General features: G+C 42.8%; 1 protein-coding gene and 1 long non-coding RNA gene across 8 annotated transcripts in view; both read right to left on the bottom strand.

Annotated features, from left to right (window-relative positions):
- LOC311359602 (uncharacterized protein) overlaps positions 1–25,240 on the bottom strand; it is a 174,366-nt gene that overhangs the window by 129,572 nt on the left and 19,554 nt on the right. The window lies entirely within an intron of this gene.
- Positions 1,059–23,536, bottom strand: LOC311359610. Of its 2 annotated transcripts, XR_014638265.1 has the most exons (5): positions 23,380–23,536; positions 23,212–23,248; positions 22,920–22,942; positions 3,713–3,749; positions 1,059–2,888 (listed from the first exon to the last, which is right to left on the bottom strand). It is a non-coding gene; the product is annotated as an uncharacterized lncRNA (long non-coding RNA). The 2 variants fall into 2 exon arrangements; XR_014638266.1 differs by lacking the exons at positions 1,059–2,888; positions 3,713–3,749 and adding an exon at positions 19,726–20,260.

Below are 25,240 nucleotides of genomic sequence, written 5' to 3'. Positions count from 1 at the left end.
AGGGTGGTTAGGTCAGCTAAAAGGATCATAGGAGCTGAGCTCCCAGACCTGGACTCGTGTGTGGTGACTCGTGTGTGGTGACCGCCTGAAGAGGAAGGCAAGGTCAATAAGCACAGATCAAACTCACCCTGGACACACCTTGTTTGTCCCCCTACCATCAGGGAAGAGATACCGCACACTGCGGGCCCGCACCGCAAGAGCTGTAGCCTCCATCACCCCCTCAAGCCCCTAACAAAGACCTAAGGACAACTCTCCTCCAGGAGCAGGAGCTTCCAACACCCACAACCCAGCCTGCCCCGCCCCTCCACACACACACAACAGACTGGACTTGATGGGCTCAATATGTACAGGGTGTGTGTGTGTGTGTGTGTGTGTGTGTGTGTGTGTTTTTTATCCAAATATCACTATTTATATATTTTTTAAACACTTCTGTCATTTGGTCTTTGTCTTTGTGTCATTGTCTTGTGTCTTTTTGTATTTTGTGTAGTTTAGACATTTCAACTCTAACTGCTGCTACAGAGTCCCAACCTGTATTTCATTGTGTAGTACAATGACAATCAAACTCCTTGAACCTTCACACATGTTATTGTGTTCTGTATCAAACAGAAATAACACTTACCTTATTATATTGATCAGCCAATCCTATATAGAGATAAACAATATAGTAACATGTCAGGACAGCAGTTACTATCATTCAGCATAACCCTGATACATGTTAGTCTAATGTAACCATGATACATGTTAGTTCAATCTAGCTACAATGCATGTCAGTAGTTTAATGTTATCATGATACATGATAGAGTTTAATGTAAAGATATGCGTCCTATTATCATGACCTGCTCCATATATTCTAAGTTATCTGTTACTCATTTACAAAGTGAAACATGTGGAATAAGAACTTACCCTTTAACTTCTCCTCCTGTTCCGGTGTTTTCTTTTTCTATAAAATAAAATATCAACATTGGGTTCATTACAAGGTCATCATCTAATAACTCCACCACTGCCAGCTAGAGTCACACATATTATTGTGTTCTGTATCAAACAGTAATAACACTTACCATCTCGAGACGATAATACATGTCTATAGAGATAAACAATACAGTCACATGTCAGGACAGCAGTCACTATCATTAGTTAGTTTAATGTCACCATGATACTTACATACTGCCCTTTATGCCTACTGACATGTAGGGCAGCAACAAAGGATCTCCCCTCCTGTCTGTTTTGGGTCACCATGATACATGTTATTTAAATCTATAGATTTAAATAACAGGTATCATGATTATAACCATGATACATAGTTTACATAGTTAGTTTAATCTAACCATGATACGTGTTAGTTGAATAAGTTTAATTATGTAACCCTTACCTCCCAGGACTATGATTGATATTATTAAACGTATCTATCTTATTATTATGAACTGCTCCATATATTCTAATCATGTAGAATCAGTTGAACCAGTTCCTGGTTTCCACTCTGAATTAGCCTCTACACAGAAGAACATCTTGACAGACTGAATACGTGTAGGGAGTCGGCTGCCATTATCGTGGTCAAACAAGGACAGAAGTCTTTCTACCCTTTGTCCCTGCTCTGTGTTGTCATGACGACTCAGTGAGCTACGTTATAAACGCCACTGAGCTGACGTTATGCTGGCCACATCGCCCCAGCTATGAGAGTAGTGTCTTATATACATGGATAGCTCCATTCTATAATCTAATATCTAGATGATGTTGTTCAGTAGGTCTGCCACTCTGGTCCCTCTACTAGGTAGGCTCTGACTCTCTGGTACAATTAGATTAAATATTTTGAATCACAGCGATATCATTTGACTTGGTGTGAGTCAGTAACCCTTGCAAATCACTGGATATTAATAAATGATCTGTTACTTGTTTACAAAGTGAAGCATGTGGAATAAGAACTTACCGCGACCCTTCATCCACTGATCCACTGTTTCCTTTTTCAATCAAATAAAAATGTGAATCAAATATGAACATTGGGTTCATTACAAGGTCATCATCAGTGGTGGATTAAGGTGGTCATTGGCCCCTAGGCTACTATTTGTGTGAGGCCCCCTTACTGATCACGCAGAAAAAAATCAATTTTGTGCCATGTGTAAAAGCGTGCTAGGAATATTACATGGCCCTCACACACACACTCGGGGAGCACCGGCACACACACACATTGAGACGGCCTTCACTAAAACACCAATGATACAGAAACAAATGTGAATTCCCCATAGCTGCTGTGACCACGTATTTCTGTGGACCGACCGACCGACAGAGAACTCCTTAATGAGGCTGGTGAAATCCAATTTGTGCAGAATATCTCTTTCAATGGACGGATCAGAGACGGGTGATTCAGTCTGTTTTGGCCCATCATGGATCTCAGTCTATCTTCAACTAGCGCTGATTTTGAAAAAGAGCGCTCCCCGCTGGCATTGGTCACAGGCAAAGTCATAAATAGTCTGAGTGCTATATCGACAATGGAAACACTGATTTTCTCTTTTTCTCTTTTCAGACATTCTGCCTCTTTGCTGTCCAGCAGACGTGACGTATTCCTTTACAACCAAACTGACTTTATGAACCTGGTCACATGACATGGCCCACACATGTACCCAATCAGCTGCATCACTTTTTAATGGTTCTTGTTATGGGCCAATAGGGGCCAAGTCTTTTTTTATTTCAAGTCAAATTGAAAATAGTGTGGCCAATCCAGGGCCCCTTGCACACCTGGGCCCCTAGGCTCAGCCGAGGCTAGCCTGTGTGTTAATCTGCCTCTGGTCATCATCTAATAACTCCACCACCGCCAGCTAGGGCCACACATATTATTGTGTTCTGTATCAAACCAGTAATAATACTTACCGCCTCACGTATTAGATTAGCCAATTCTATAGAGAGAAACAATACAGCAACATGTCAGGACAGCAGTCACTATCATTCAGCATAACCCTGATACATGTTAGTTGAATGTAACATGATACATGTTAGTTGAATGTAACATGATACATGTTAGTTCAATGTAACCATGATTCATGTTAGAGTTTAATGTTATCATGATACACGTTAGTTTAATGTAACATGATACATCTTAGTTTATTGTATCTATTATACATGTTAGTTTAATGTAATCATGAAACATGTTAGAGTTGAATGTAACCCTTACCTCCCAGGACTATGATTGATATTATGAAACGTATCCATCCCATTATTATGAACTGCTCCATATATTCTAATCATGTAGAATCAGTTGAATCAGTTCCTGGTTTCCACTCTGAATTAGCCTCTACACAGAAGAACATCTTGACAGACTGAATACGTGTAGGAAGACGGCCGCCATTATCTTGGTCAAACAAGGACAGAAGTCTTTCTATCCTTTGTCCCTGCTCTGTGTTGTCATGACGACTCAGTGAGCTACGTTATAAACGCCACTGAGCTGACGTTATGCTGGCCACATCGCCCCAGCTATGAGAGTAGTGTCTTATATACATGGATAGCTCCATTCTATAATCTAATATCTAGATGATGTTGTTCAGTAGGTCTGCCACTCTGGTCCCTCTGCTAGGTAGGCTCTCACTCTCTGATAGATTTAATGTTTTTAATCACAGCGATAAAATTTGACTTGGTGTGAGTCAGTAACCCTTGCAAATCACTGGATATTAACAAATGATATGTTACTCATTAACACAGTAAAACATGTGGAATAAGAACTTACCAGTTAACTCCCTATCCAGTTCCAGTTTTTCCTTTTTCTATAAGATAAAAATGTAAATAAAATATCAACATTGGGTTCATTACAAGGTCATCATCTAATAACTAGTATAGAATTACCCAAGAAAGTATTACCAAAACTCCACAACAATGTCAACTTTCAAACCAGAGATAAAAACACACTGGACCAAGTATATACAAATATACAGAGGGCATATGAAGCTGCACCATCCTCACACCTCGGATTATCAGATCATATCTCCTTGACACTGATTCCATCTTATAAACCAGTTGTCTGTAGAACCAAACCAGCTGTGAAGACAGTACATGTATGGAGTGAGGAAGCTGTTACATCACTACAGGACTGTTTTGAGAGCACAGTATGGGAGGTATTTTCACAGGGAGCCAACTTGGAGGAGTACACCTCTAACGTCCTGGACTACATTCAGTTTTGCACCGAGACAGTACTGCGCACCAGAACCATCAAGCTGTTCCCTAATCAGAAACCCTGGTTTGACGGTAATGTGAGGTTGCTGCTCAGGGTCAGAGATACTGCCTTCAGGTCGGGTGACATGCTGGCCTATAGAACTGCCCGACGAGACCTAAAAAAGGGCATTAAAGAGGCCAAAGGCAAGTACAGACAGCGCATTGAGGGTCACTTTGAAAACAAGGACCCCAGGAGCACGTGGAGAGGCATCAAAACTCTAACTGACTACAAATATAAGACCACACTGGTTAGCGAGGACAGGGACCTCCCAGACACCCTAAACCACTTTCTTGCCCGCTTTGACAAGCAGCACAGTGGGGTGACAGTGGAGAGTCAGGTGACAGGGCCAGAGGAGGAGCAGACACTCACTCTTCAGCACCACCAAGTGAGGTCCCCCTTGAGAAGGATTGACACCAACAAGGCTACTGGTCCTGATGGGTGTCGGGCCATATACTGAGGTCATGTGCCGACCAGTTAGCAGGAGTTTCTACAGACATCTTCAACCTCTCCCTGCAACAAGCTGCAGTTCCCACCTGCCTTAAGACCACTACCATCGTCCCTATCCGCAAAAGATCTGGCATTACCTGCCTCAATGACTAGCGCCCAGTCGCCCTCACCCCAGTAATCATGAAGTGCTTTGAGCGGACGATACTGACGTACATCAGAGACCGCATCCCTGTGGACATGGACAGTCACCAGTTTGCCTAAAAAGCAAACAGATCCACAGAGGACGCTGTCTCCATCGCAATCCACACAGCCCTGTCCCACCTGGAGTACCTGAACACATATGTAAGGATGCTCTTTGTGGACTTCAGCTCTGCCTTCAACACCATAATCCCCCATAAACTGGTCCTCAAACTCATTAATCTTGGTCTCCCCACCTCACTCTGCTCATGGATCCTGGACTTTGTTTCAAACAGACCGCAGAATGTCAGAGTAGGGGATCTGACATCCTCAACCATAACCTTGAACACTGGTGCGCCCCAGGGGTGTGTACTCAGCCCAGCTCTCTACACCCTCTTCACCCATGACTGCGTACCCATCCATTCATCCAACACCATAATCAAATCCGCTGTGGTGGGGCTCATTAGAGACAACACCAAGTGCCATTATAGGCAGGAGGTCCAACACATGGCAGAGTGGTGTGTGGATAACAACCTGGTCCTAAACACCACCAAAACAAATGAGATCCTTGTGGACTTTAGGAGGTCCAAGAGGACCACGCAGACCCCACTTACCACCAATGGGGAAGAAGTGGAGAGGGTGGACTCTGTTAAGTTCCTGGGGACGTACATCACCAAGGACCTAACATGGGCTACTAACATCTCCAACCTTGTGAAGAGGGCCCAGAAGAGGCTCTTCTTTCTAGGGAAGCTCAAACAGGCTGGTTTATCCACACACCTGCTCATTAACTTTTATAGGAGCACATTTGAGAGCATCCTCTGCCAGGGCTGCAGTGTGTGGTATGCAGGCTGCACAGCGGAGAGCAGGAGGGACTTGGCCAGGGTGGTTAGGTCAGCTAAAAGGATCATAGGAGCTGAGCTCCCAGACCTGGACTCTGTGTGTGGTGACCGCCTGAAGAGGAAGGCATGGTCAATAAGCACAGATCAAACTCACCCTGGACACACCTTGTTTGTCCCCCTACCATCAGGGAAGAGGTACCGCACACTGCGGGCCCGCACCACAAGAGCTGTAGCCTCCATCACCCCCTCAACCCCCTAACAAAGACCTAAGGACAACTCTCCTCCAGGAGCAGGAGCTTCCAACACCCACAACCCCGCCCGCCCCGCCCCTCCACACACACAACAGACTGGACTTGATGGGCACAATATGTACAGGGTGATATGTGTGTGTGTGTGTGTGTGTGTGTGTGTGTGTGTGTGTGTGTGTGTGTGTGTGTGTGTGTGTGTGTGTGTGTACTATGAGTATTGTGCACTTTACTGTGGCCTCCACTGAAATCTTTATGCACTTTACAACTGCGGTTCATTTTTAATCTACATGTCACTATTCATATCTTTTTTAACCACTTCTGTCATTTGCTCTTTGTCTTTGTGTCATTGTCTTATTGTGTCTTTTTGTGTTTTGTGTCATTTAGACATTTAAACTCTAACTGTTGCTAGAGAGTTCTAACCTGTATTTTGTTGTGTACTACAAAGACAATTAAACTCCTTGAACCTTCACACATGTTATTGTGTTCTGTATCAAACAGTAATAACACTTACCTCCTGACGTAGATCATCCAACTCTATATAGACATAAACAATACAGTAACATGTCAGGACAGCAGTCACTATCATTCAGCATAACCCTGATACATGTAAGTTTAATGTAACCATGATACATGTTAGTTTAATGTAACCATGAAACATGTTTGTTTAATGTAACTATGACACATGTTAGTTTATGTAACCCTTACCTCCCAGTACTATGATTGATATTATGAAAGATATGCATCCTATTATTATGAACTGCTCCATATATTCTATCTAAGTTATTTGTTACTCATTTACAAAGTGAAACATGTGGAATAAGAACTTACCCTTTAACTTCCTCTCCTGTTCCGTTGTTTTCTTTTTCTATAAAATAAAAATGTAAATAAAATATCAACATTGGGTTCGTTACAAGGTCATCATCTAATAACTCCACCACTGCCAGCTAGGGTCACACATATTATTGTGTTCTGTATCAAACAGTAATAACACTTACCTTCAGAAGTTGATCAAACATGTCTATATAGAGATAAACAATACAGTCACATGTCAGAACAGCAGTCACTATCATTAGTTAGTTTAATGTCACCATGATACTTACATTTACATTATATAGATTTAAATAACATGTATCATGGTTAGAACCATGATACATGTTAGTTTATTGTAACTATGATACATGTTAGTTTAATGTAACATGATACATGTTAGTTGAATGTAACCCTTACCTCCCAGGACTATGATTGATATTATGAAACATATCCATCCTATTATTATGAACTGCTCCATATATTCTAATCATGTAGAATCAGTTGAACCAGTTCCTGGTTTCCACTCTGAATTTGCCTCTACACAGAAGAACATCTTGACAGACTGAATACGTGTAGGGAGACGGCTGCCATTATCGTGGTCAAACAAGGACAGAAGTCTTTCTACCCTTTGTCCCTGCTCTGTGTTGTCATGACGACTCAGTGAACTACGTTATAAACGCCACTGAGCTGACGTTATGCTGGCCACATCACCCCAGCTATGAGAGTAGTGTCTTATATACATGGATAGCTCCATTCTATAATCTAATATCTAGATCAGGGGTCACCAACCTTTTTGAACTCGAGAGCTACTTCAAGGGTACTGAGTCGTACGAAGGGCTACTTGTTTGATACACACACACACACACACACACACACATATATGATATTCATTCACGGTTAATGAGGTCCCCCCTTCACTGTAAAGCGCATTAGGTCCTAGAAATGCGCTATACAAGACTGATTATTCATTCACAAAGTGAAACATGTGGAATAAAAACTTACTGTAAAACTCGTCATCCCGTTTCTGTTTTTCAATTCTCTATAAAATAAAAATGTAAATAAAATATCAACATTTGGTTCATCACAAGGTCATCATCTAATAACTCCACCACTGCCAGCTAGGGTCACACATATTATTGTGTTCTGTATCAAACCAGTGATATCACTTACCTTCTCACGAATTTCATCAGCCAATTCTATATAGAGATAAACAATACATCAACATGTCAGGACAGCAGTCATTATCATTCAGCATAACCCTGATACATGTTAGTTTAATGTAACCATGATACATGTTAGTTTAATGTAATGTAATGTAACCATGGTACATGTTAGTTTAATGTAACATGATACATGTTAGAGTTCAAGGGGACATATTATGAAAACAAGACTTGCTGGACTGCGCTGGACTCCCGGAGCAGAGCTGCCGGACTGCCGCCGGAGCTCCGACTGACTCCGTCGGCAGTCCGGCAGCTCAGCTCTGGGAGTACAATCCCTTTCTCCTCCAGGTCGTGGTTCAATCTGGACTTCAGAGAGTCAAAGCCAAAGTTCCTTTCCCCCAATTCTTCTCAACCATGGTCGAGATCATCCGGAGGCGCACATAGCTTGGCCGTTATATTAGATATTACATTATATAGATACCTATATATTATATATTATCATCATATAATAATATTATATGTTATATTATATTATATTATATAGATATAATTCTCCGGGAGTATGCAAAGGCAACAATCACTTCTCCTCCATGCTGTGGTTCACTCTGACAGCTCATTGGTCAATGGGCAGCAGCTCATTTGTATTAAAGCTACAGACACCAGAAACAGCACATTCTGAAGGGACTGAAACAGAGGGGAATAGCGGTAGGCAAAAACATGTTCTCTGGAACTCATGTACTATGTTTACTTGTTGGAAAAACATTATAATATGTCACCTTTAATGTAACCATGATACGTGTCAGTTTAATATAGCCATGATACATGTTAGTTTAATGTAACATGATACATGTTAGTTTAATGTAACTCTTACCTCCCAGGACTATGATTGATATTATGAAACGTATCCATCCTATTATTATGAACTGCTCCATATATTCTAATCATGTAGAATCAGTTGAACCAGTTCCTGGTTTCCACTCTGAATTAGCCTCTACACAGAAGAACATCTTGACAGACTGAATACGTGTAGGGAGACGGCTGCCATTATCGTGGTCAAACAAGGACAGAAGTCTTTCTACCCTTTGTCCCTGCTCTGTGTTGTCATGACGACTCAGTGAGCTACGTTATAAACGCCACTGAGCTGACGTTATGCTGGCCACATCGCCCCAGCTATGAGAGTAGTGTCTTATATACATGGATAGCTCCATTCTATAATCTAATATCTAGATGATGTTGTTCAGTAGGTCTGCCACTCTGGTCCCTCTGCTAGGTAGGCTCTGACTCTCTGGTACAATTAGATGAAATGTTTTGAATCACAGCGATATCATTTGACTTGGTGTGAGTCAGTAACCCTTGCAAATCACTGGATATTAATAAATGATCTGTTACTCATTAACAAAGTGAAACATGTGGAATAAGAACTTACCATTTAACTCCTCCTGTTCCGATTTTTCCTTTTTCAATAAAATAAAAATGTGAATAAAATATCAACATTGGGTTCATTACAAGGTCATCATCTTTGTGTATCTTTGTGCATCATTATTGTGTTCTGTATCAAACCAGTTATAACACTTACCATCAGAAATCGATCAATCCATACTATATAGAGATAAACAATACAGTAACATGTCAGGACAGCAGTCACTATCATTCAGCATAATGTTAGTTTAATGTAGATACATGTTACATGTAGATACAAGATACATGTTAGTTTAATGTAACATGATACATGTTAGTTTAATGTAACATGATATGTTAGGTTAATGTAACCCTTACCTCCCAGGACTATGATAAATATTATGAAACGTATCCATCCTATTATTATGAACTGCTCCATATATTCTAATCATGTAGAATCAGTTGAACCAGTTCCTGGTTTCCACTCTGAATTAGCCTCTACACAGAAGAACATCTGCCACTGTAGAAGAAGTCCTTGCTTTTGCCAATGCATTCAACCTCTCCATGCGGAGCTCTTACGCCTCGTACCCACTGTACACGTCCGTCGACGGATCTCATTGACTTTACATGGGACGCTCCCGAAATGCATTGTGGGTCCGTCCGTCAAATCGGCTCCGTCTCTTGCGTCCAAAAGTTGAGAAGTTTAACTTTTCAGGCAGCGACGGATCCGTTGGCCAATCAGATCGCGTTATATGCACGTTATACGCAGATCGTGTTTTACCCCATGCGTCGGACACGCCCACTCTCTTCCGTCGACGGACGTGTACAGTGGGTATGAGGCGTTAGAGAGACGCAGGGCGAACTCCCATCTGAGGCCTCGGATGATTGTTGTTTGTTTGTTGTTTGTTTGTTGTATGTTATTGTACGTTTATTACTTAAATATACTACCCTAATAAAAGTTTGGATGACTCTTTATTCCTACTCAGTTTATACAGAAACGATTGACGTGGTCCAGAAGTTCCCACCACACAGGGGTTCTCAACCACCGGGTCGCGACCCGGGGCATTAGCCAACGGGCCGCAGAGATTTAGAAAGAATAAAAAATATATATATATAAAAATATAAAATAAAATGACTTCCACAAAATTCAAATGAGAGGCCGTCACACCAATCAATCCCAACCCCACTTCTCTCTCAGGCTAAAGTCCTCATGCCACTATTGTCCTGTAAATACTCTGGTCGTTATATGTGTGGAACAGGTTTCAGGACAGGATTGATGGCGCTTGAAACATGTGGAATATTAGCTTACCGTTTAAGCACATCTCCTCTCTCTTTGTTGACTTTTCAATAAAATAAAAATGGAAATAAAATATCAACATTAGGTTAATTACAAGGTCATTATCTAATAAGTCCACCACTGCCAGCTAGGGTCACACATATTATTGTGTTCTGTATCAAACCAGTAATAACACTTACCTCCAGACGATTTCTATAATACCATTCTAAATAGAGAAAAAACATATCAAAATGTCAGGACAGCAGTCACTATCAATCAGCATAAACATGATACATGTTAGTTGAATCTAACCATGAAACATGTTAGTCTTTAATGTAACCCGTACCTAATGTAACGTGTTATATTAAGCACCGCTCATCAACAAAAGAATAGACGTAACAGAATGCCCAACATTGTTGAGAAAGCTTCAAAGGTCCTTTTTTACAGTTTGAAGGTTAAATGGCACAACTGACCACCAACAAGACCACCAGCGCTCAGAGCGGCTCTCTGAGCTGCTCTCTGAGCGGCTCTCTGAGCGGCTCTCTCTGAGCGGCTCTCTCTGAGCGGCTCTGAGCGGCTCTCTCTGAGCGGCTCTTGAAGCGGCTCTGTAGAAGCCATAATTTGGCATTTTGCATTTTGTCTTAGAAAACTTTAGTTACTTTCTAAGTCTTTATTATTTGTAAATTATTTAATGTGATTTGATAGTATCTGACATTAGGACGTTTGTACTCGCTTACCTTATATCTACCTGTAAACGTAGTAACGTAGCCACGCCCTCTAATCCTGACGTGCCTCGGTGGCGCGGCTGTCTAGACTTATTTATTAGTCCATTGACTGAGAGTAGGGCAGGTTAAATGGCAGAGAAGGAATAGTTTTTCGACCGCATAAGCTTTACGTATTCCTGAAACACTTGTCTATCATTTCTTTTTGCATCCTATCATCCTTCAATTGCACTTCCTGAAAGTCAACCAGATTGTTGGAATAAATACTCAAACAGGAATTCCACTCTCCGTGCGTACTTACCTGGAATGTGTGTCGGTAACCCTCTGCCTCAAACCTGATGGCGAAAATTTTAGCCATAACAGGCTCTCTCTGAGCGGCTCTTGAAGCGGCTCTCTCTGAGTGTCTCTCTCTGAGCGGCTCTCTCTGAGCGGCTCTCTCTGAGCGGCTCTCTGAGCGGCGCTCTCTGAGCGGCTCTCTGAGCGGCGCTCTCTGAGCGGCTCTCTCTGAGCGGTTCTCTGAGCGGCTCTCTCTGAGCGGCTCTCTGAGCGGCTCTCTCTGAGCGGCTCTCTGAGCGGCGCTCTCTGAGCGGCTCTCTGAGCGGCTCTCTCTGAGCGGCTCTCTGAGCGGCGCTCTCTGAGCGGCTCTCTCTGAGCGGCTCTCTGAGCGGCGCTCTCTGAGCGGCTCTCTCTGAGCGGCTCTCTCTGAGCGGCTCTCTGAGCGGCGCTCTCTGAGCGGCTCTCTCTGAGCGGCTCTCTGAGCGGCTCTCTGAGCGGCTCTCTGAGCGGCTCTCTCAGAGGCTCTCTCTGAGCGGCTCTTAAAACTACTCATGGTGATATCACTGAGTTGTCTCTGTTGTAGAGGCAGCGCAGAGACACCTCTACCCAAGCCCCCCCCCCCCGGAACCGTGGAGCGTCTAATAGCATTTACATGAAAATAAACCACCAATGCGTGTAGGGTCAGGAGGGTATATTGGGGTGCTAGCTCAAGCAATTTACCTCGGGCAGTGTAAACACACGGGCCGTGCAGCGAAAAAAAAAAGTGCATAAGACGGCATATTTGGCAGTGTAAAAACGTCTTGTGATTCTACATTAAACAGAACGTGGTATGAACAGAATGTGGAAACTCAAATGTGGATATAGCACCCCCCCCCTTTCAGTGAGCAAAGTAGGCTGCAAGATAAACTAGTGAGGGCAGCAAAGTGTATTACTTCATTCTTTCTTTATTCTATTCTCTACTCTAGTTGGGTCCGAACAAATAAACGGTGGTCTGCTTGAAAACAGGGTTCTATGTCCGCTTCCAAGTGAACTCTGGTTAAGTTTGCTTTAGGTTTTTAACGCAATCAGACCCGTCTATAACATGTTTGATGTTGTGTTAGTGTGTAGGCACTGCGGTTTCTGTATGAACTGTGTTAACAGCTTGTTTTGAAAACAGGACGTAGTCAGATGTGAAAAGTAGCTTACTCTCCGTGTCAGCTCGGCCGTTTCAACTAATTTGCCCTAAAGGATAGAATATGGGTGCACTCCAAATGTAGGGGCGGCTGGCTTGACCGCAGTCGACTATAGGAAGTGAACCGACACACACTGCCTTGTGGGTGGAATGTACACTTTTTCCACACACAGGAAATAATAAAAAGCCTCTTCAGCCAGGTATACGTGAACTTATGGAGATGAAAGTGAGTCAGGAGCAATCAGGAGGTGAAAGCAGTTATCGAGATATGGCCTGAAGAATATGTAAAGAAATGTTGCGGCTCATAGAATTGTGTGTCATCGATTACTTGTTTTAATTACTCAGTTAAGGAATGGTGGCAGTTCCTCCAAATGATTTACAATTTGTAGGAACACCATGGCAGAATGAAAAACCCAAGACAGTCCCAAGTTGCTCCATTGATGTTGTCCTCAACTAGGAAGCGTTGTGAGTTTCCCTCTGAGGTTCTGTCCAATAGATGAGCGACCCGCCCGCCCGCGAGGCGTTGGTTTACAATACGGTCGGCCTATCAGAGTCCAGTGTGAACGCTGACCCAACCAAGTGAAAATTAATCAAACCCTCAACTTCACCCTGAATCGGACCGAGTCTACGGACTGAAGGAGTGAAAGCGCCCTTTCTACCCTTTGTCCCTGCTCTGTGTTGTCATGACGACTCAGTGAGCTACGTTATAAACGCCACTGAGCTGACGTTATGCTGGACACATCACCCCAGCTATGAAAGTAGTGTCTTATATACATGGATAGCTCCATTCTATAATCTAATATCTAGATGATGTTGTTCAGTAGGTCTGCCACTCTGGTCCCTCAGCTAGGTAGGCTCTGACTCTCTGGTACAATTAGATTAAATGTTTTGAATCACAGCGATATCATTTGACTTGGTGTGAGTCAGTAACCCTTGCAAATCACTGGATATTAATAAATGATATGTTACTCATTAACACAGTAAAACATGTGGAATAAGAACTTACCACCGAACTCCATTTCCAGTTCTCCCGTTTTCTATAAGATAAAAATGTAAATAAAATATCAACATTGGGTTCATTACAAGGTCATCATCTAATAACTAGTATAGAATTACCAAGAAAGTATTACCAAAACTCCACAACAATGTCAACTTTCCAACCAGAGATAAAAACACACTGGACCAAGTACAAATATACAGAGGGCATATGAAGCTGCACCATCCCCACACCTCGGATTATCAGATCATATCTCCTTGACACTGATTCCATCTTATAAACCAGTTGTCTGTAGAACCAAACCAGCTGTGAAGACAGTACAGGTATGGAGTGAGGAAGCTGTTACATCACTACAGGACTGCTTTGAGAGCACAGTATGGGAGGTATTTTCACAGGGAGCCAACTTGGAGGAGTACACCTCTAACGTCCTGGACTACATTCAGTTTTGCACTGAGACAGTACTGCGCACCAGAACCATCAAGGTGTTGCCTAATCAGAAACCCTGGTTTGAGGGTAATGTGAGGTTGCTGCTCAGGGCGAGAGATACTGCCTTCAGGTCAGGTGACATGCTGGCCTATAGAACTGCCCGACGAGACCTAAAAAAGGGCATTAAAGAGGCCAAAGGCAAGTACAGACAGCGCATTGAGGGTCACTTCAAAACAAGGACCCCAGGAGCATGTGGAGAGGCATCAAAACTCTAACTGACTACACATATAAGACCACACTGGTTAGCGAGGACAGGGACCTCCCAGACACCCTAAACCGTTTTTGGCCCGCTTTGACAAGCAGCACAGTGGGGTGACAGTGGAGCGTCAGGTGACAGGGCCAGAGGAGGAGCAGACTCTCACTCTTCACCACCAGGTGAGGTCCGCAGGAGGGACTTGGCCAGGGTGGTTAGGTCAGCTAAAAAGATCATAGGAGCTGAGCTCCCAGACCTGGACTCTGTGTGTGGTGACCGCCTGAAGAGGAAGGCAAGGTCAATAAGCACAGATAGACTCACCCTGGACACACCTTGTTTGTCCCCCTACCATCAGGGAAGAGGTACCGCACACTGCGGGCCCACACCATAAGAGCTGTAGCCTCCATCACCCCCTCAACCCCCTAACAAAGACCTAAGGACAACTCTCCTCCAGGAGCAGTAGTTTCCAACACCCACAACCCCGCCCGCCCCGCCCCTCCACACACACACAACAGACTGGACTTGATGGGCACAATATGTACAGGGTGATGTGTGTGTGCGTGTGTGTGTGTGTGTGTGTGTGTGTGTGTGTGTGTGTGTGTGTGTGTGCCATTACTAAAGTATACCCAAAGGATATTTAAAAAGTTCCCACGCCTCAACCAAACTCTCCCCGATCCCGGACTCTCTACGCGATGGGATCGCCACACAATAGAGCTTCATTCGGGATGTCATCCAACTGCAGCTCACCAACGGAGGCGCAAAACGTCAGCACCCAACACAGGTGGGAAGAAACAAACTCTCTTACCTATGGCAGCAAAGGAGATCAAAAGCAATTGACATAATTCTTAACAGTAGCACATACCCAAGCCCAATTCCTACAGTATCTAATCTCCACATTCCACAAACCACACTGAAAGAACTAAATAACAAAACTGTGCGGCTTATGCCATCGAAATGGACTACAACTTGAGTGGGCAAGGCCGGACAGCGCAACAATCGCACTCACAGACATCATTGCGGACCCACTCATTTACCCCTGTGCAACTTATGAGCTCAGCGACGAGCGTCGCGAGTTACCGTTAACAACGGCAAGAGCTGTCATCCTCTCCATGAAGCGCACACAAAGCGCGCAACACTGGAAAAGCCTCAGACTTCAGGGAAAACTTGCATGCTTACCAGTCGTAGATCAATCCCTCTCTCACACCATCTACTCAAACGTGTCGATCGGCGAGTATGTTCTCATCTTTACAATCAAAGCCCGCCTCCAAGTACTCCCGACAAAATCTAACTTGTCCACTTGGTATCCCTCCAGCCACGACCCACACTGCATTCTCCATCCTACCACCCATGCCAACGAAACCATCGCACACGTCCTGAATGGATGTAATTTTTACAAAGGCCTGTACACTGCAAGGCATGATAGGCTGGTGGACCTAATAACACACAGGATTAAAGAAGTACCATGATAGGCTGGTGGACCTAATAACACACAGGATTAAAGAAGTACAAACAAAGATATACAAACACTCTGCAGTTAAAATGGACTCGTTCAATTGTGCACAAAATAACAATACTACTTTCAGTAATATACCAAATATTACTGAAATTATCATTCTAGATGTCTCCAATAAGAATGTGACTATTGTGGAACTAGCATGTTGTTTTTAAAATATCAAGCACTGGCTAACAGTATCACAAATCTAGGTTTTAATTACACATTAATTGTTCTTATTTTTGGAAGTCTAGGACATGTTCACAAGCTTGTATTGCGTGGGCTACAACACTGTGGACTGAACAAACCAAATGCAAGAAGTAAAGTACTGCTCCATCTCTGCCACAATAGGGAGTTTAGCAATCTGGAGAAGAAGATGCAATAAGTGTCCATGATCAAAATAGTTGTATTAGCATAAGGCATTCTCTGTTTGGTCAAGCCTGCTTAGTCCTGCAATTCTTCCATTAATGTTTGGATCATTTGTACCTCCCCACTTGTTACAATCCAAATAAAAGTATTAAACTGTGTGTGTGTGTGTGTGTGTGTGTGTACTATGAGTATTGTGCACTTTACAGCTGTGGCCTCCACTGAAATCTTTATGCGCTTTACAACTGCGGTTCATTTTTAATATTTAGATATTTTTTAACCACTTCTGTCATTTGGTCTTTGTCTTTGTGTCATTGTCTTATTGTGTCTTTTTGTGTTTTGTGTAGTTTAGACATTTAAACTGTAACTGCTGCTAGAGAGTTCTAACCTGTATTTCGTTGTGCAGTTCAATGACAATTAAACTCCTTGAACCTTCACACATGTTATTGTGTTCTGTATCAAACAGTAATAACACTTACCCCCTGAAGAAGTTCATCCAAGTCTATAAAGAGATAAACAATACAGTAACATGTCAGGACAGCAGTCACTATCATTCAGCATAACCCTGATACATGTTAGTTTAATGTAACATGATATATGTTAGTTTAATTTAACAATGATACATGTTAGTTTAAAGGTGCCATGACATGCCACCAGGTGTGGTGTGATTAGCTGTTACAAGCTGTTTTGGAAATCTGCCCCTTATGACATCATAAGGGACAGAAAGTGGGCGTGTCCACCTAGATGTGTGCTGGATAGATCAGTCCAACAGCCTACCCAGTGGACTGCAGCAAACGTTGCTCATCTATCCGTCACACATCTAGGTGGACACGCCCACCTGTGGTGTCATAATGGGCAGATTTCCAAAACGGCTTGTAGCGGCTAATCACACCACACCTGGTGGCATGTCATGGCACCTTTTATGTAACTATAACACGTTAGTTTAATGTAACCCTTACCTCCCAGTACTATGATTGATATAATGAAAGATATGCATCGTATTATTATGAACTGCCCATATATTCTATCAAAGTTATCTGTTACTCATTTACTAAGTGAAACATGTGGAATAAGAACTTACCCTTTAACTTCCTCTCCTGTTCCGGTGTTTTCTTTTTCTATAAAATAAAAATGTAAATAAAATATCAACATTGGGTTCATTACAAGGTCATCATCTACTAACTCCACCACTGCCAGCTAGGGTCACACATGTTATTGTGTTCTGTATCAAACCAGTTATAACACTTACCCTCAGAAGACGATAATACAATCCTATATAGAGATAAACAATACAGTCACATGTCAGGACAGCATTCACTATCATTAGTTAGTTTAATGTCACCATGATACTTACGTACTGCCCTTTATGCCTACTGACATGTAGGGCAGCAACAAAGGATCTCCCCTCCTGTCTGTTTTGGGTCACCATGATACCTGTTATTTAAATCTATAGATTTAAATAACAGGTATCATGATTATAACAATGATACATAGTTTACATAGTTAGTTTAATCTAACCATCACACATGTTAGTTGAATGAGTTGAATAAGTTTAATGTAACCCTTACCTCCCAGGACTATGATTGATATTATTAAACATATCCATCCTATTATTATGAACTGCTCCATATATTCTAATCATGTAGAATCAGTTGAACCAGTTCCTGGTTTCCACTCTGAATTAGCATCTACACAGAAGAACATCTTGACAGACTGAATACGTGTAGGGAGACGGCTGCCATTATCGTGGTCAAACAAGGACAGAAGTCTTTCTACCCTGTGTCCCTGCTCTGTGTTGTCATGACGACTCAGTGAGCTACGTTATGAACGCCACTGAGCTGACGTTATGCTGGCCACATCGCCCCAGCTATGAGAGTAGTGTCTTATATACATGGATAGCTCCATTCTATAATCTAATATCTAGATGATGTTGTTCAGTAGGTCTGCCACTCTGGTCCCTCTGCTAGGTAGGCTCTGACTCTCTGGTACAATTAGATGAAATGTTTTTAATCACAGTGATATCATTTGACTTGGTGTGAGTCAGTAACCCTTGCAAATCACTGGATATTAATAAATGATCTGTTACTCATTTACAAAGTGAAGCATGTGGAATAAGAACTTACCGCGACACTTCTTCCACTGATCCAGTGTTTCCTTTTTCAATCAAATAAAAAAGTGAATCCAATATGAACATTGGGTTCATTACAAGGTCATCATCAGTGGTGGATTAAGGTGGTCATTGGCCCCTAGGCTACTATTTGTGTGAGGCCCCCTTACTGGTCACGCAGAAAAAAATCTATTTCGTGCCATGTGTAAAAGAGTGCTGGGAGTATTACATGGCCCTCACACACACAGTCGGGGAGCACTGGCACACACACACACACACATTGAGACGGCCTTCACTAAAACACCAATGATACAGAAACAAGTGTGAATTCGCCATAGTTGCTGCGATCACGTATTTCTGTGGACCAACCGACCGACAGAGAACTCCTTAATGAGGCTGGTGAAATCCAATTTGTGCAGAATATCTCTTTCAATGGACGGATCAGAGACAGGTGATTAAGTCTGTTTTGGCCCATCGTGGATCTCAGTCTAACTTCAACTAGCGCAAATTTTGAAAAAGAGCGCTCCCCGCTGGCATTGGTCACAGGCAAAGTCATGAATAGTCAGAGTGCTATATCGACAAATGGAAACACTGCTTTTCTCTTTTTCTCTTTTCAGACATTCTGCCTCTTTGCTGTCCAGCAGACGTGACGTATTCCTTTACAACCACACTGACTTTATGAACCTGGTCACATGACATGGCCCACACATCTACCCAATCAGCTGCTTCACTTTTTAATGATTCTTGTTATGGGCCAATAGGGGCCAAGTCTTTTTTTATTTCAAGTCAAATTGAAAATAGTGTGGCCAATCCAGGGCCCCTTGCACACCTGGGCCCCTAGGCTCAGCCGAGGCTAGCCTGTGTGTTAATCCACCTCTGGTCATCATCTAATAACTCCACCACTGCCAGCTAGGGCCACACATATTATTGTGTTCTGTATCAAACCAGTAATAATACTTACCGCCTCACGTATTAGTTTATCCAAATCTATAGAGATAAACAATACAGCAACATGTCAGGACAGCAGTCACTATCATTCGGCATAACCCTGATACATGTTAGTTGAATGTAACATGATACATGTTAGTTGAATGTAACCATGATACATGTTAGTTCAATGTAATCATGAAACATGTTAGAGTTGAATGTAACCCTTACCTACCAGGACTATGATTGATGATTCATGTTAGAGTTTAATGTTATCATGATACACGTTAGTTTAATGTAACATGATACATCTTAGTTTATTGTATCTATTATACATGTTAGTTTAATGTAATCATGAAACATGTTAGAGTTGAATGTAACCCTTACCTACCAGGACTATGATTGATATTATGAAACGTATCCATCCTATTATTATGAACTGCTCCATATATTCTAATCATGTAGAATCAGTTGAATCAGTTCCTGGTTTCCACTCTGAATTAGCCTCTACACAGAAGAACATCTTGACAGACTGAATACGTGTAGGGAGACGGCCGCCATTATCGTGGTCAAACAAGGACAGAAGTCTTTCTACCCTTTGTCCCTGCTCTGTGTTGTCATGATGACTCAGTGAGCTACGTTATAAACGCCACTGAGCTGACGTTATGCTGGCCACATCACCCCAGCTATGAGAGTAGTGTCTTATATACATGGATAGCTCCATTCTATAATCTAATATCTAGATGATGTTGTTCAGTAGGTCTGCCACTCTGGTCCCTCTGCTAGGTAGGCTATCACTCTCTGATAGATTAAATGTTTTTAATCACAGCGATAAAATTTGACTTGGTGTGAGTCAGTAACCCTTGCAAATCACTGGATATTAACAAATGATATGTTACTCATTAACACAGTAAAACATGTGGAATAAGAACTTACCAGTTAACTCCCTATCCAGTTCCAGTTTTTCCTTTTTCTATAAGATAAAAATGTAAATAAAATATCAACATTGGGTTCATTACAAGGTCATCATCTAATAACTAGTATAGAATTACCCAAGAAAGTATTACCAAAACTCCACAACAATGTCAACTTTCAAACCAGAGATAAAAACACACTGGACCAAGTATATACAAATATACAGAGGGCATATGAAGCTGCACCATCTCCACACCTCGGATTATCAGATCATATCTCCTTGACACTGATTCCATCTTATAAACCAGTTGTCTGTAGAACCAAACCAGCTGTGAAGACAGTACAGGTATGGAGTGAGGAAGCTGTTACATCACTACAGGACTGCTTTGAGAGCACAGTATGGGAGGCATTTTCACAGGGAGCCAACTTGGAGGAGTACACCTCTAACGTCCTGGACTACATTCAGTTTTGCACCGAGACAGTACTGCGCACCAGAACCATCAAGGTGTTCCCTAATCAGAAACCCTGGTTTGACGGTAATGTGAGGTTGCTGCTCAGGGCGAGAGATACTGGCTTCAGGTCAGGTGACATGCTGGCCTATAGAACTGCCCGACAAGACCTAAAAAAGGGCATTAAAGAGGCCAAAGGCAAGTACAGACAGAGCATTGAGGGTCACTTTGAAAACAAGGACCCCAGGAGCACGTGGAGAGGCATCAAAACTCTAACTGACTACAAATATAAGACCACACTGGTTAGCGAGGACAGGGACCTCCCAGACACCCTAAACCGCTTTTTCGCCCGCTTTGACAAGCAGCACAGTGGGGTGACAGTGGAGCGTCAGGTGACAGGGCCAGAGGAGGAGCAGACACTCACTCTTCAGCACCACCAGGTGAGGTCCCCCTTGAGAAGGATTGACACCAACAAGGCTACTGGCCCTGATGGGTGTCGGGCCGTATACTGAGGTCATGTGCCGACCAGTTAGCAGGAGTTTCTACAGACATCTTCAACCTCTCTCTGCAACAAGCTGCAGTTCCCACCTGCCTTAAGACCACTACCATCGTCCCTATCCGCAAAAGATCTGGCATTACCTGCCTCAATGACTAGCGCCCAGTCGCCCTCACCCCAGTAATCATGAAGTGCTTTGAGCGGATGATACTGACGTACATCAGAGACCGCATCCCTGTGGACATGGACAGTCACCAGTTTGCCTAAAAAGCAAACAGATCCACAGAGGACGCTGTCTCCATCGCAATCCACACAGCCCTGTCCCACCTGGAGTATCTGAACACATATGTAAGGATGCTCTTTGTGGACTTCAGCTCTGCCTTCAACACCATAATCCCCCATAAACTGGTCCTCAAACTCATTAATCTTGGTCTCCCCACCTCACTCTGCTCATGGATCCTGGACTTTGTTTCAAACAGACTGCAGAATGTCAGAGTAGGGGATCTGACATCCTCAACCATAACCTTGAACACCGGTGCGCCCCAGGGGTGTGTACTCAGCCCAGCCCTCTACACCCTCTTCACCCATGACTGCGTACCCATCCATTCATCCAACACCATAATCAAATACGCTGTGGTGGGGCTCATTAGAGACAACACCAAGTGCCATTATAGGCAGGAGGTCCAACACATGGCAGAGTGGTGTGTGGATAACAACCTGGTCCTAAACACCACCAAAACAAATGAGATCCTTGTGGACTTTAGGAGGTCCAAGAGGACCACGCAGACCCCACTTACCACCAATGGGGAAGAAGTGGAGAGGGTGGACTCTGTTAAGTTCCTGGGGACGTACATCACCAAGGACCTAACATGGGCTACTAACATCTCCAACCTTGTGAAGAGGGCCCAGAAGAGGCTCTTCTTTCTAGGGAAGCTCAAACAGGCTGGTTTATCCACACACCTGCTCATTCACTTTTATAGGAGCACATTTGAGAGCATCCTCTGCCAGGGCTGCAGTGTGTGGTATGCAGGCTGCACAGCGGAGAGCAGGAGGGACTTGGCCAGGGTGGTTAGGTCAGCTAAAAGGATCATAGGAGCTGAGCTCCCAGACCTGGACTCTGTGTGTGGTGACCGCCTGAAGAGGAAGGCAAGGTCAATAAGCACAGATCAAACTCACCCTGGACACACCTTGTTTGTCCCCCTACCATCAGGGAAGAGGTACCGCACACTGCGGGCCCGCACCACAAGAGCTGTAGCCTCCATCACCCCCTCAACCTTCTAACAAAGACCTAAGGACAACTCTCCTCCAGAAGCAGGAGCTTCCAACATCCACAACCCCGCCCGCCCCGCCCCTCCACACACACACACAACAGACTGGACTTGATGGGCACAATATGTACAGGGTGATGTTTGTGTGTGTGTGTGTGTGTGTGTGTGTGTGTGTGTGTTTGTGTGTGTGTGTGTGTGTACTATGAGTATTGTGCACTTTACTGTGGCCTCCACTGAAATCTTTATGCACTTTACAACTGCGGTTCATTTTTAATCTACATGTCACTATTCATATCTTTTTTAACCACTTCTGTCATTTGGTCTTTGTCTTTGTGTCATTGTCTTATTGTGTCTTTTTGTGTTTTGTGTCATTTTGACATTTAAACTCTAACTGTTGCTAAAGAGTTCTAACCTGTATTTCGTTGTGTACTACAATGACAATTAAACTCCTTGAACCTTCACACATGTTATTGTGTTCTGTATCAAACCAGTAATAACACTTACCTCCTGAAGTAGAGCACGCAAGTCTATATAGAGATAAGCAATACAGCAACATGTCAGGACAGCAGTCACTATCATTCAGCATAACCCTGATACATGTTAGTTTAATGTAACCATGAAACATGTTAGTTTAATGTAACTATGACACATGTTAGTTTAATGTAACCCTTACCTCCCAGTACTATGATTGATATAATGAAAGATATGCATCCTATTATTATGAACTGCTCCATATATTCTATCTAAGTTATCTGTTACTCATTTACAAAGTGAAACATGTGGAATAAGAACTTACCATTTAACTTCCTCTCCTGTTCCGTTGTTTTCTTTTTCTATAAAATAAAAATGTAAATAAAATATCAACATTGGGTTCATTACAAGGTCATCATCTAATAACTCCACCACTGCCAGCTAGGGTCACATATATTATTGTGTCCTGTATCAAACCAGTAATAACACTTACCTCCAGAAGACGATCAATCCATACTATATATAGATAAACAATACAGTAACATGTCAGAACAGCAGTCACTATCATTAGTTAGTTTAATGTCACCATGATACTTACATTTACATTATATAGATTTAAATAACATGTATCATGGTTATAACCATGATACATGTTATTTAAATCTATATAATGTAAATGTAAGTAGTTAGTTTATTGTAACTATGATACATGTTAGTTTAATGTAACATGATACATGTTAGTTGAATGTAACCCTTACCTCCCAGGACTATGATTGATATTATGAAACGTATCCATCCTATTATTATGAACTGCTCCATATATTCTAATCATGTAGAATCAGTTGAACCAGTTCCTGGTTTCCACTCTGAATTAGCCTCTACACAGAAGAACATCTTGACAGACTGAATACGTGTAGGGAGACGGCTGCCATTATCGTGGTCAAACAAGGACAGAAGTCTTTCTACCCTTTGTCCCTGCTCTGTGTTGTCATGACGACTCAGTGAGCTACGTTATAAACGCCACTGAGCTGACGTTATGCTGGCCACATCGCCCCAGCTATGAGAGTAGTGTCTTATATACATGGATAGCTCCATTCTATAATCTAATATCTAGATGATGTTGTTCAGTAGGTCTGCCACTCTGGTCCCTCTGCTAGGTAGGCTCTGACTCTCTGGTACAATTAGATTGAATGTTTTTTCAATCACAGAGATATCATTTGACTTGGTGTGAGTCAGTAACCCTCGCGAATCACTGGGTATAAATAAATTATCTGTTACTCGTTTACAAAGGGAAACATGTGGAATAAGAACTTACTGTTACACTTCGTCCACTGATCCTGTGTTTCCTTTTGAAAAAAAAAAAAAAGTGAATCCAATATGAACATTGGGTTCATTACAAGGTCATCATCAGTGGTGTATTAAGGTGGTCATTGGCCCCTAGGCTACTATTTGTGTGAGGCCCCCTTACTGATCACGCAGAAAAAAATAAATTTCGTGCCATGTGTAAAAGAGTGCTAGGAATATTACATGGCCCTCACACACACACACTCAGGGAGCACTGGCACACACACACACATTGAGACGGCCTTCACTAAAACACCAATGATACAGAAACAAGCGTGAATTCCCCATAGCTGCTGAGACCACGTATTTCTGTGGACCGGCCGACCGACAGAGAACTCCTTAATGAGGCTGGTGAAATCTAATTTACGCAGAATATCTCTTTCAATGGACGGATCAGAGACGGGTGATTCAGTCTGTTTTGGCCCATCGTGGATCTCAGTCTATCTTTAACTGGCGCAAATTTTGAAAAAGAGCGCTCCCCGCTGGCATTGGTCACAGGCAAAGTCATAAATAGTCAGAGTGCTATATCGACAAATGGAAACACTGCTTTTCGCTTTTTCTCTTTTCAGACATTCTGCCTCTTTGCTGTCCAGCAGACGTGACGTATTCCTTTACAACCAAACTGACTTTATGAACCTGGTCACATGACATGGTCCACACATCTACCCAATCAGCTGCTTCACTTTTTAATGGTTCTTGTTATGGGCCAATAGGGGTCAAGTCTTTTTTTATTTCAAGTCAAATTGAAAATAGTCTGACCGACCCAGGGCCCCTTGCACACCTGGGCCCCTAGGCTCAGCCGAGGCTAGCCTGTGTGTTAATCCACCTCTGGTCATCATCTAATAATTACACCACCGCCAGCTAGGGCCACACATATTATTGTGTTCTGTATCAAACCAGTAATAACACTTACCGCCTCACGTATTAGTTTATCCAAATCTATAGAGATAAGCAATACAGCAACATGTCAGGACAGCAGTCACTATCATTCAGCATAACCCTGATACATG

This window comes from Micromesistius poutassou (genome assembly GCF_964030765.1).
Source record: "Micromesistius poutassou genome assembly, chromosome: 15".
NCBI lineage: Eukaryota > Metazoa > Chordata > Actinopteri > Gadiformes > Gadidae > Micromesistius > Micromesistius poutassou.
This window is presented reverse-complemented; position numbering and strand designations above follow the sequence as displayed.